The following is a 12,405-nucleotide window of genomic DNA, read 5'->3' as shown; positions in this document are numbered from 1 at the left end:
CTAGACCTTCTAGCTCTTGGTTTAGCCTTCTTTGAAATTCTTCTGATGCCACGGCTATACCAAATGGTAGGCGGTTCCATCTATACCGCACCCCCAGCACGCCGGTGCTGATGGCACCGAGACCCGGCCAGAAAAAATGGAGACCCGCCGTAGTTGTAAGTCGAGACAGCAACCGATCCTATGCAGTCAAAACAGAGGATGGACGAGTGTACCGAAGAAATCGACGTCATCTGCGGAAGTACAGCCCCTGTCAGGACATAACGGACTCGACAAAGAGAAGAGAAACCAGCGACGGAAGCTTGTACCTAAGAGTGCCACCACGCCAAGAGGCAGCAGCACCACCTCAGGTTTCCCGGAGAGGACCGGAACCTCAGATCACTGGGAACCAGAGATCTCGGTCACCGTATATGCTGAGGAGTAGGTCACATCAGAAATGAAAAACGGAGGATGTGCCGGCTGCTTAGATGTAGGCAGCCGGATAAGTGTCACGTGAATATGTCACGTTCTGTGTTATTTGTGTTGTGTGTGATAGTGAGTGAAAAATACAGATTAGCATCACGCCACATGGTGTCAGAAGTGAAAGTATCTGATTTGTAAATATTTTGTATTTTTTCACATAGACCTGAAATGATTAACTTTCGATTGGAACAAAATATCTGATATAGTTTCATGCAATCACTGCTATGGCCAACTTGCCTCTGCCAGGTCCGTTAAAACTGAGACAAAACCACGATAATTTAGACACTACATGGAAGCTGTGGCATCGACAGTGGAAAAACTACTCCATTGCCACAGGTTTACAAGAGAAGCCAGATGAGGTACAGGTTGCCACATTCCTGACGTGCATCGGTCCGGAGGCTCTGCTGATATTGGATGGTCTGTGCACAAGTGAAGAAGAACAGGCATCCGTGTCTTCGGTCGTAGCAAAGTTCCAAGCCTACTGCGTGGTCAAACCAAACGAAACGTACGAACGGTACAAGTTTAACATACGAAAGCAAGAAAACCAGGAGAAGGTGGACGAATACGTTACAAGCCTGAGACAACTAGCAAAAACATGCAACTTTGGATCCCTGGAGGAAAGTCTAATCCGAGACCGGGTGATTATCGGTATACAAGACGACAACGTCAGACGAAGGCTTCTACAAGAAAATGAGTTGACATTGAACCAAGCGATGCAGACCATAAGAGCTCATGAGACAGCATCTGATCAGATGAAGGCGATGACTCAGAAGACTCAGCAAGAGACACAACCCCACTTCTGACACCATGTGGCGTGATGCTAATCTGTATTTTTCACTCACTATCACACACAACACAAATAACACAGAACGTGACATATTCACGTGACACTTATCCGGCTGCCTACATCTAAGCAGCCGGCACACGGGTGACCCGTGGGCCCCTTTGAGAGCAGGCTGCCCCCTCCTGGGCGAAATCCTGGGTACGTGCCTGCTTGAGTGTCCCAAGAGAAACGACCTTCAGGGCCTCATCCAAAGTACTGGCCCAAGCATAAATAAAGTCAAACTGCGTCAAACTATCTTAAAATGCCATTTGATGGCCCTCATAGGCCCTCAGAGGCCAAGGCCGAGCCCCCAGAGGCTAGCGTGGGCCCTTAGAGGTCGCCTTGGCGGCCATAAAGAAGCTTAGACTCGAGCGTGGGGTCCTTTGACGCTGGTGTAGAGCCCTAAGGAGCCAGCGCTAAGCCCTCTAAGGCCAGCGTGGGGCCCTCTAAGGCCATTTTGGGGTCTTCTAAGGCCAGTGTGGGGCCTTGTAAGGCCAGTGTGGGGCCTTGTAAGGCCAGTGTGGTGCCTTGTAAGGCCAGTGTGGGACCCTCTATGTTCAGCATGGGGCCGTTTATGTCCAGCGTGGGGTCTTTTAAGCCCAGCGACATGGGGCCTTCTTAGGTCAGATTGAGGCCCAATGGCCACCGAAACTAGCTTGGGGCCCTCCGAAGATAATGTGGAGCCCTTTTAGGCCAGTGTGGGGCACTCAGGGGGCATCATGGGCTTCTAGAGACCGGCGTGGGTTCGAGAGCGGCATAGGGTCGTCAGACTGACTCAAAGACTTCCCAAAGCCAGCGGAGGGGGGGGGGGGGCTATGAGGTCAGCCATAGCATGGGTCTCCTCCTAAGGCCATTTTGGGGCCCGGAGGCCAGCGTGGTTCACTCTGTTGCCGGTGTGGGACCTTCAGAGGCCAGAATGAGCCTTCAGAGGTCGGAGTGAGGCCAATGTGGGCGACATAGAGCCATCAGAGTCTAGACCAGAGCTCAACCCGAGTCGGGCCCTTCTAAAGTTCAGGGTATCAGCGCAACCCTCAACCAGCGCAAGACACTAAGATAAGAGATTGACATCTGCCCCTTGAAAAATGTTACAACCGTAAAAAAATTGACAAAACATTTTGCTTTTGATAATCTTTAGTGGCCCCGGCGACGACCAAAGCAAAAAAAAACTGTTTGCCTACTGCTGAAATAGATTGTACACTACATACAGAGCTATCGATGTCCATGGCTTTTTCACGTTTTTCTTTTCTTTTTTTATATTGCCGAGTGTGCCTAAAAAGACTTCCTCACATGATGAAAGTGGCAAAGAACCGCACCTGGGCGTGGCATAAGTACGCCACTACTGGGGCCCCTAAGGTAAGGGTGGGGCCCCTTGAGCAGGTTTGGCCTCCCCCTTTTCAAGATCCTGGATACGCCACTGGCTCCTAATCTATGTTAAATCATTTCTTTCAAGCAAGCCTCACACGTTCCCCAATGCAAAAGATGAGGGACGTGTATAGGTGCAAGTGCAATGTTGTATATGTATAGTGCAAGTTGCGTTTGCACGTAAAATGTTGCGACATATTTCACATTTACTGGCTCAAACAGCTCCAATACTCCTTTCTTTTTCTCTCACAGATTATCGGGCTGTTCGTTCACTAAGCAATATGCTCCCATACATCTGAAAATCTCGTGGTAGAAGAAGACCTGGATCAAACGGTCGGCGATGCTAACGGAGCTGAGCGATAATCAGGTCCTCTGGAAATTGGATCTAATGAAATTCTCTGAATACAATATGTTGATTACCAACCTTTACGTTAGACACAGAGTGAACCATTTCCCTTAAAGGGCCTACACCAATTTTTACAGAAGTATTTTTTTTAACACGACCGATAGCCTGGTTACCTATCGATGGTGGCTTCGTTGTGAAAGCTCACGTGACGCGTTTCAACTTCAACATTGGCCAGCGCAAACCATCCGCTCACTCGATCTTATGTACATTTTGACCTTCTGTTCACTCTTCCCCCTCGCTCGGCGGCGCATGTGCGCCGCCCGCTCAGCTCGCAGCTGTCTCGGCCTGGGCGCCGGGCGCGCCCTGTTGGGTTGTCCAGTCGATCAGCGGGCTGGCCCTGGCGCATGTCTTTTTTTTTTCTCGCCGGCGGCGTCCGGTCAGTTTTTGGTTGGCTTGGGTCACCCGTAGGTACCCCGAAGAGTGGCGCACCGGTCGGCGACTTATAACCAAGCTGCATGTTTATCGCTAGCGGCGGCCGGTCGGTCATTGGTTGGCTTGAGGGCCACATGCCCCCCTAGCGGCGCACGTCCGTCCTGTGCTGTCGGCCGCCGCGCAGTCGCCTGGGCGCTGTAATAATATAACGCAGGTGGCGGGTCGGCGTTTTTGCTTTTTTTTCCCTTTTTTTACAGCTACGACAGGACATTGTCGCTAGCGGCGAGCGTTTTCGTTTGTGAGGGACCTGGTGCACCCTGTGGGTTTCGATCGGCAATCTTTGACCCAGCGCGCATGCTCCTTGCCGGCAGTGACCGGCCGGTTAGTCAGTGGTCGGCCTGAGGGCCCGACGCGCCCCGAGGGGTGTCATATCAGTCGCGAGCGTGCATGCTTCTCGCCAGCGGTGATCGGTCGGCTGTGGCAGGCCTGAGGGCCCGACGGGCACTGCGGGGTGCCCCACCAGGTCGCGAGTTGACCCAGCGTGCATGCTTATTGCCAGCGGTGCAGTCGGTCGGCAGTGGCAGGCCTGAGGGCCCGACGCGCCCCGAGGGGTGTTTTATCAGTCGCGAGCGTGCAGGCTCCTCGCCAGCGGTGATCGGTCGGCTGTGGCAGGCCTGAGGGCCCGACGTGCACTGCGGGGTGCCGCACCAGGTCGCGAGTTGACCCAGCGTGCATGCTTATTGCCAGCGGTGCAGTCGGTCGGCAGTGGCAGGCCTGAGGGCCCGACGCGCCCCGAGGGGTGTTTTATCCGTCGCGAGCGTGCATGCTTCTCGCCAGCGGTGATCGGTCGTCTGTGGCAGGCCTGAGGGCCCGACACGCCCTGTGGGGTGTATCATCGGGCAGCGGGTTGACCCGATGTCGTGCATGTTTTCTCAAGGTGGCGTTATGTCGGTCAGCGGTTGACTGAGGTTCTACCGGCCCGGACGGGGCTTATTCCTAGGCTGAATGGGTTAAGGCGATAATCGGTCAGCCGTTAACCAAACGGGCATATACACATCGCCGGAACCGCCTTACCGGTCAACGGTTAACCCGACTCAATCCCTGGCCTGACCCGCTGCGTGCACCCGGTCGGGTGTCTCGGTCGGTGACCGGTTGACACGACGTGCATGCGCATTTTGCCGGTCAGCAGTTGACCGGCAGCACGCCCCCCCCCCCTGAGAGGTTTTGGTCGGTCGGTGGTCGACCTGAAGCCCATACATATCGCCGGCTGCCGGCTGTCGGCCAGCAGATAGCATGCATGCAGCCCTGTGGGGCGCATGGTCGGGCAACAAGTGGACCCGACGTGCATGGATATCGCCGCGGCGAATATCGGTCAGTGGCGGGCCTGAGGGCCCGGTGCGCACCTGAGGGTGCCAGTGGCCTGAGGGCCTGATACGCACCTGAGGGTGCCGGTCGGTCAACGGTTTGACCCGACGTGCATGCATACCGCCGGCGGCATACGACCGGTCAGGGCGGGCCTGAGGGCCTGATATGCACCTGAGGGTGCCAGTGGCCTGAGGGCCTAATCCGCACCTGAGGGTGCCAGTTGGTCAACGGTTTGACCTGACGTGCATGCATACCGCCGGCGGCGAACAGCTAGACAGTGGCGAGCCCGAGGGCCTGGCGGGCGACTCTGAAGGAATCATGGCCAGTCAGCGGTTTTGTTCTCGACTTGCATGCGGTCGCGGGGGTCGGTCAGCATGAGGGTTATCCGGTACGTCATCGGTTTGACATAGACGTTCGTGCGAATAGCGGGTAGCGTTTTGGTGGTGGCGTTCGTTCCCCGAGAGTGGTTCGGGCGGTCATCAAAATGCCGCGCATGCCTATCGCCGGCTACGTTTGCCGGTCAGTACTTGGCCTGCATGCCAACCCCGAGGGATATCTGGACGGTCTGCCATTTTATAAGGACGTGCACGCACAGCGCCGGATACGTTTTTTTTCGAATAGCAGCGACCTGACGTAAGCACCCCGAGGGGTGCCAGTCGGTCCGTGGTTTGACCGGACGTGCATGCGATCGCGGGCCGGTCAATAGTAAACCTGAGGGCACACCCACAGATGAGGACGCAATCGGTCCGTGTTTGACTTGACTTTCGGGAGAAAGGCGAGCCGCAAGTCGTCTCCATTCCCGCCTGCGGCCGATTTATTGCACTTTATGATTCGGCGGCGGGCTCGCACACTCCGAGAACGCATCTCCCGCTAACACAATGTTTTTTTTTCATCATGCGTGTCGGCCATGTCTGCCGCGGCCTCGTTTTGGTCCGGCCCGTGGGTGTCTGGTCGGTAAGCAGTGTTTAGCATCACTTGCATGCATAGTGCCGAAGCGATCAGCCGGCCAGCAATCGCCTAACGTACACATGCACCACGGGAGGTGTCTTTCGGTCCGCAGTTTTAACCTGGCGTGCATGCAAGCGGGCAACGGTCTAACACAGCGTTCTCTTTTTTTTTCCATGCGCGTCGGCGATGCTTCACGCGGTTCGGTCCGCCGGCGGAGCGCGCCCTGCCCTCCCCCCTCATGTCGGAGTTGCTGGCGACTGGCCGGCGTCACGTCGCTCCCCGACACCCAGCGGCGGCTGCTTCAACTACCGCCACCGGTGCACCAAGCCGCCGCACAGCCGTCAACACGGCGGGTCCGCCGGTCGCGCCGGGACCAGCCCCATCGACCCGGCCGCCCGACCATCCATGCTGGGCAAGACCGGATCCTGCATCGCTGCCGCACGCTTCGACAACATGCCGCCTGCCGCGTCCGCCGCCGCGTCGTTGGCGGCCCTGACACTGCCCTGCGCTGCTCCAGTCGCCAAACCGGCGTCGCCACGATCGCCGGCCGCCACCGCCTCACATGGAGCGGCAGTTCAAACAGACCGGTCATCTGTCTTTATTACTGTGTACCGCACTTTTTGGGCGTCAGGGCGTTTTGTTTTATGTTGCGCGCTTACAAGCGGCACTGCAGCAGCATGTTTTGAATGCTAGACAATGCTCGGGCTGTCTGTTATAGGCTCATTCGAGCCGCCGCCTCAAGGCGGAGCGACAGCCCAACGCAGACCGATCATGTCTTTTATTACTGTGTACCGCATTTCTTGTGTGTCAAGGCGTTTTGTTTTTATGTTGCGCGTTATGACCGGCACTGCAGCACCGCCAACGCCACGGCTGCCCGTTTTAGGCCCGGTTTCCGGGCCGCCGCCCGTTTGGGCGGAGCGGCAGCCTTGGCCATGCTGACGTGGGCCAGCACTCGGCAGCTTGTCGGCGTGTTACGCCTACAGGCTTCCCTAAATGAGTTTGGGACATTTTTATGCTGGACAATGCTCGGGCTGTCTGTTATGGGCTCCGTCGAGCCGCCGCCTCAAGCGGAGCGACAGCTCGCAGCGGTTCCATCACATATATTCAGTTTTTCTCGAAAATACAAAAACTTGTTGAAAAAAAAATGTAAAAATACAGGGTGATCCAAAAAATTTGGAACCCCTAACTAAAAATGTCTCTAAGTCCGAAAGTATTCACTTTATTGACAAATTGCAAACACCATTAGAAAGAGCAATAAATCCTCTATAAAATCACGTCAAGTTAGTGCATGTATGTTGTAAAGCATTGACACACTAGGTATTAGCTTTTGGAATGAGCGTCAGAAAAGTGAGTGAAACGAAATCGCCAATTGTTAACAATGCACTGAAGTCCGTTAGCACTCCATCTGTTGTTTTTTGCGAATAACACCACATTTAATTTCAATTTTATTACATAAAAGTTTACACAGAAGCACACAATAGAACAGATACCCGCGTCCTAGCTTCCGCTGTTCATCACAGCATGTGCTCAAACCGAGCTCCGTTGGCCGTCACGCAGGCCTGCAGTCGCTTCGGGACGGCTCCGACGGCGCAGGCCAGCAGTCTCTGGGACAACTGATCCCAGCAGGCCGTCAGCCTTTCCTTCAGCTCCTCTATGGTGCTGATCCTCTGACCTCTATACATTATTCGCTCCAGTTCGCTCCACACGAATAAGTCCAAAGGGTTGAGGACAGGGCTCTTCGGTGGCCAGGCATCTGGCTCGATGAAGGCCGGGCAGGCCTGTTCCAGAAACGCGACCACTGAGTGGGCCGTGTGGCACGGAGCACCGAATGATTTTTTTTTTTTTGCTCCGGTTGAAATTTAAATTCCTTACAATAGCACGTGAATGAGCTATTTTTATTCATGAACCTCCAACATGCGACATGGTCAGAACAGCAAACCGCAAATCACTCTTTTGCGCATAATGTTCAAAGCCGTTTCAGTGAGTTTCGTGACACAAATTTTATAGGCATATAACTAGGGCAATATTTATAGTTATAGTTAAGTTTAATTAACTTGGTTTTACAGAGAATTGAACGCTCTTTCTAATGGTGTCTGCAATTTGTCAATAATGTGAAAACTTTCGGACTTACGGACATTTTAAGTTAGGGGTTCCAATTTTTTTGGATCACCCTGTATAAATTTTGAAGTTTATTATATTTAATTTTCGAAATTTTCAAAATTTCGAAAATTCGAAATAACAGTTTGATATCGCAGTCTATTCTGAGTCCTCTCATGCAAAGAAATTGGATCTAGCTTAAAAACTGAGCTCTTGGGAGCGATTGCCGTGGTTCAATGTTTTGCGTCGAAATTGGCCGAACATGACGTCACTCTGACGTCATTTCCGGCCGACCTATGGTAGGTACGAAGCTCACATTTTGACACAAGGTGTCAAATTGATGCAGCGGATGGTACTGAAAGTTTGGCGTCGATACGTCAAGCGGTTTGGAAGTTATTGCAGAAAAACGGGAGGGGGGGCTATGAAAAGCCCCCCCAGTGGGGCGCGGGTTAAGCACAGTGGGTTTGATGTGGACCGACGCCGTATTAGCATGTGCCTACATGCAGTTGCTCTGTCCTGGTGCCGGGTGTTCCCTTATTCACCTCTTGCTGGGCAAAAGTCCATAAGATCTCGATGGAATTAGGATGAAAACTATTTCTAAGCCGTAGTCCGTTAGGCGTTAGTCCAGAAGGATAAGAGCTTCTCACGGCGTCACTTCTCATTCTCCTAAGGACTTATATGTAGCGCTCCAGGCTGCACGAAGGCAACGTGGTTTGAATCAAACATCAGTGCGCTTTCAGGAACTGAGTCATCCCGTGCCGTCCAGTTGAGCGGATCCAACTATTTGTCTGACAGGATGTTGCTCCGGTAATACTCATTACTCGTCACTGATGGCGGTCTTCTGTGAGACAATGCACACCTGGAACATCGCATAGCAGCTGAATATGCTCAGGGGCGACACTTTCCGAAAATTATTGGTAGGGCTCTAATGTAAATTTTTGCAAATTCAAAGCGATTCTTTCCACGCAATGCCATAGGCATAATGTTAAATTTCCAAAATTATTGGTAGGGCTCGGGCCCTACCATGCCTATACAAAACGACACCCATGAATATGCTCCAGATCTGGATCTTGGCCGGATGTTTGACGCTGGTGACGGCCGGGACCGCCGGGACGTTTGAGTTACTGGCAGCAACCCAAGGCCACTTTGACGGTCCAAAGGACAAGCGCGAATAGCTACCCATTTCACCAGACCACCTTGCTCATATCTTTCTTCGACCAGTGGATGCGTCTTGGCGTGAGGCCAAAGGTGGTGCACTGGCTATTTTCCCGTCTATTTCGTTGTCTTTTTTCAGTTTGATGGGCAGAAGCATAGGCGGCGGAACGGGGAGGGCACTGGGGCACCGTGCCCCCTTTGATTTTGGCATTTCAACATTAGCCCTATGGGCGTTGCATGAAAAGAATGTGACCAAAAGTCGGCAGTGCCCCTCCCCCTTAATTGAAGGTGTTCCGCCGCTACTGGGCTGAAGAACAAAAGTAAGGGCGGATAGCGGTGAGTCATGATGTGGGCCCTTTTATCGGTCTTGAATTCAAGTTAATCTGCGTTAGCAAAGGGTGGCTTTTGCGCTCGCAGCCGGGCTGAGTTCACCAATCAAGTCCCAGCTTATTACGCCTTAGGCAGATGTGCAGTTGGTTGCTGCTGATGTCCAGCTGCTGGCAGACCAGCTTCAGGCTCATTGCCGCCATGCACAAGCATGCTTCTTTAAAGGGACAGTATCACCATTTTGATGAAATTTGACATTGCATAGGCCCCACCTTTCTGGTCCGGGAACTGAAGACCGATCCTCGAAGCTCCACACCGTTATCCCGCTATCGCCGCTCAAAGTACGAAAGGTGTACTTCACTTTGAATCGTGCTTCACTATTTTCACTGCTTAAATGTTTGCACCGTTTTGAATTGACCGCCAGTAATAAAACTTTTACCCTGGTCATTTCATCAAATTTTATAAAGCCAAAACGTTTTTCGCACTTATTCATCACCGTTAAATTCATTAAATAGTCGTAGGCAATTTCCGCTGTTTCCTTCGGATTCTAGCGGCTCAACAAAGGAATTCCTTCAGCTTGAATCACAATCTCCCTCCAATGTATGACGTATATGTATGACGTCATCTGATCTGCTAAAAGTACTTCACATTTGCTTCAAGTACGAGAATATTGTCACGTGATATCTTCTGGGCAATACCTAATGCTGCCTTTCCCTAACGACAACTCAATCAGAAGAGCGGCCGCGTAAGCGTAGCATCAATAATGTATTATCTGCGCCAGTTCTGTAGTAATTTCGCAGGCTTCCAAAGTGGCGGCCATGCTTGTAGTGGTGGTTCGCTCATGAAAATGACTCGCTCATGAAAAAAAATATTTTTCACCGAGTTCGGTCCTCAAACTATGTTTTTCTGATTCAGAAAAATAAGAAATGCTAGTAAAAAAAATCAGCTCCATACAATGATTTTTTTTCGATGATACTGTCCCTTTAATACAAAACGAGAAAGTGTGCTCCTTTCTCTCCATTGCCTTAGACGAAAACTATCAAATGAACCCGTCGGTGACTCGACTAATTACTCAGAGCATGAACATCTGGCAAAGGTAGGTCTTTGCTGAGTTGAGAGCCGATACCGGAGGCACTTATACACTATACAGCCAGACGCCAGTATTCCCGCTTCTAACATCAGAAATGACACTGTGCGAACAGATATGGTGAAGTTGTCCGGATAATTTCGTTACACCCTAAAGAGTAAATGCTCTTGCGTGACAATGACTTTCGGGCTGCCTTGGAATTGGACCCACGAATAGGGGACTGATAAGCTTTAAGCTACTTCAAAACATGTGCAGACTGCTTTGCAGTCGTCGAAACTTGTACGGACATTCCGTACAAGTTTTCGGGCCTTCTAGAATTTGTACGGACACTGTCCGTGTCCGTAGTGTCCGTAGTGGTGGCGACGCCCATGCCTGGAGCTGGCTATATTCTCAGCGCTCCAATGGGGCCGCTTCATCACGTGATTACAGCGCCGTCAGCGACGCGCTGATCCTTGCAATCGTCTCCCGGAGGGGGGAGGAGGATAATCAGCTAAACGGTTCAAGATAATTACGTGCGCGGTGCGGCATCAAAATATCATAGATAATTGAAATGGCTAGAGGTGCAGTTAACTATAGTTCAGTCGATGACGATAAGACCACAACTAGCTCCATGATTGGACCCTATTGTTGATGCCTGGCGACGTGCGCTCGAGTATACTCGTAGAGTGAAGTGTAGGTATGAATCCCTAGCAGCCTACGACGGAAGGGCAGGGGCGCGGGAACTACTTTCCGACTGGGGGCACACCATAATAGAGATCAACCTAGGGTACCCCCAATCTAGTTTTCTCACCGGTTTTAGGCCACTTATTTTTCACCCTTCGGCTTTTTCAACAAAAAAAGAAAACATTTGCAAAAAAAGTGTGGTATTCCGTCTCAAAGCTGTGGGGGCACCGCCCCCACGGCCCTCGACAAAACCCTACAGCAGGCACACTTCACGACTTTTTAACAGTTCCTGATTTTCCCGACTTTTGGGTCATTGACCTGACCTGGAAGGTCAACCGATGACCTAGGACCTTAAAATGGGGTATCATCGGCTTCCTCTCGTTACGGGTCACACGCTCGTTTTTCCGCGAAGCTCCAGCTCGATCAGGGGCCAAACGCGAGGGGGGCGGGGGTCGTACCAACCCTCCCTGTGCAGTCGAAGGACGTAAAATGGCCTGTACCGGCGAGAGTTAATCCGCGCCCCGCTGGGCTATTCAGCAATACGCGCCCTGCTGGGGGGGCAGATTCTGCCCCCCCCCCCTGTCTAACTTCCGAACCAATGGTCGTAGAAAGACGGGGAAAACGGCAATCGAAAGCACTCAACAAGGCGGATCTTAAGAGCCCAAATTTTTTTGCTTAAGTAGGTCGTCAAGATAGATACAGATACAGATATATTCGAGCCAGATCCACACATTTAAGTGGCTTTTCACAAGCTCACGTCATACGATGGGGAATATCATGGGGAGGGGGAGTATATCGAGCACACATCCACGCATTCACAAATCACAGTACGTATGCTCAACATAGACACACACAATCTAAGCATCTTGTTCAGGCATTGCTCGCAGCACCTTCATAGCGTTAGCTCTGAAAGATGACACCATTGGGTCAACTTTGAGCTGGTTGAGTCGTGCCACTCCCCTGTAGCACAGCCGCCGTCGGCCTGCCTCCGTCCGAATGGACGGGAGCGTGAGCAAATTGGCGCGCCTTGTGTCGTGCTGGTGGCGATTGCTCGCCTGGCGCCCTATGGTGCTGCTCAGTCGCTCAGGCTGGGAAGACACGATAGCTCGCTGTACAGCGCACACGGTGTGGTAGTCAATTAGTCGCTTGGCAGATAACCATTTCAATTCGCGCATTACAGATGCCACACTGTCGCGACGCCGCTTGTTCGACACGACCCGGGCACAGAAGTTCAGTACTTTTTGGAGCCGCCGAAGTTGCGTCTCTCCGCACGATCCGTAGACGGACAAACAGTATCGCAATACCGAGATCACTAGTGACTGGACGATGCACTTCAAGGCA

Source organism: Amphibalanus amphitrite, unplaced genomic scaffold (assembly GCF_019059575.1).
Source record: "Amphibalanus amphitrite isolate SeventyFive unplaced genomic scaffold, NRLGWU_Aamphi_draft 000810F_arrow, whole genome shotgun sequence".
Taxonomy (NCBI): domain Eukaryota; kingdom Metazoa; phylum Arthropoda; class Thecostraca; order Balanomorpha; family Balanidae; genus Amphibalanus; species Amphibalanus amphitrite.
Note: the sequence above shows the minus strand (reverse complement) of the source record.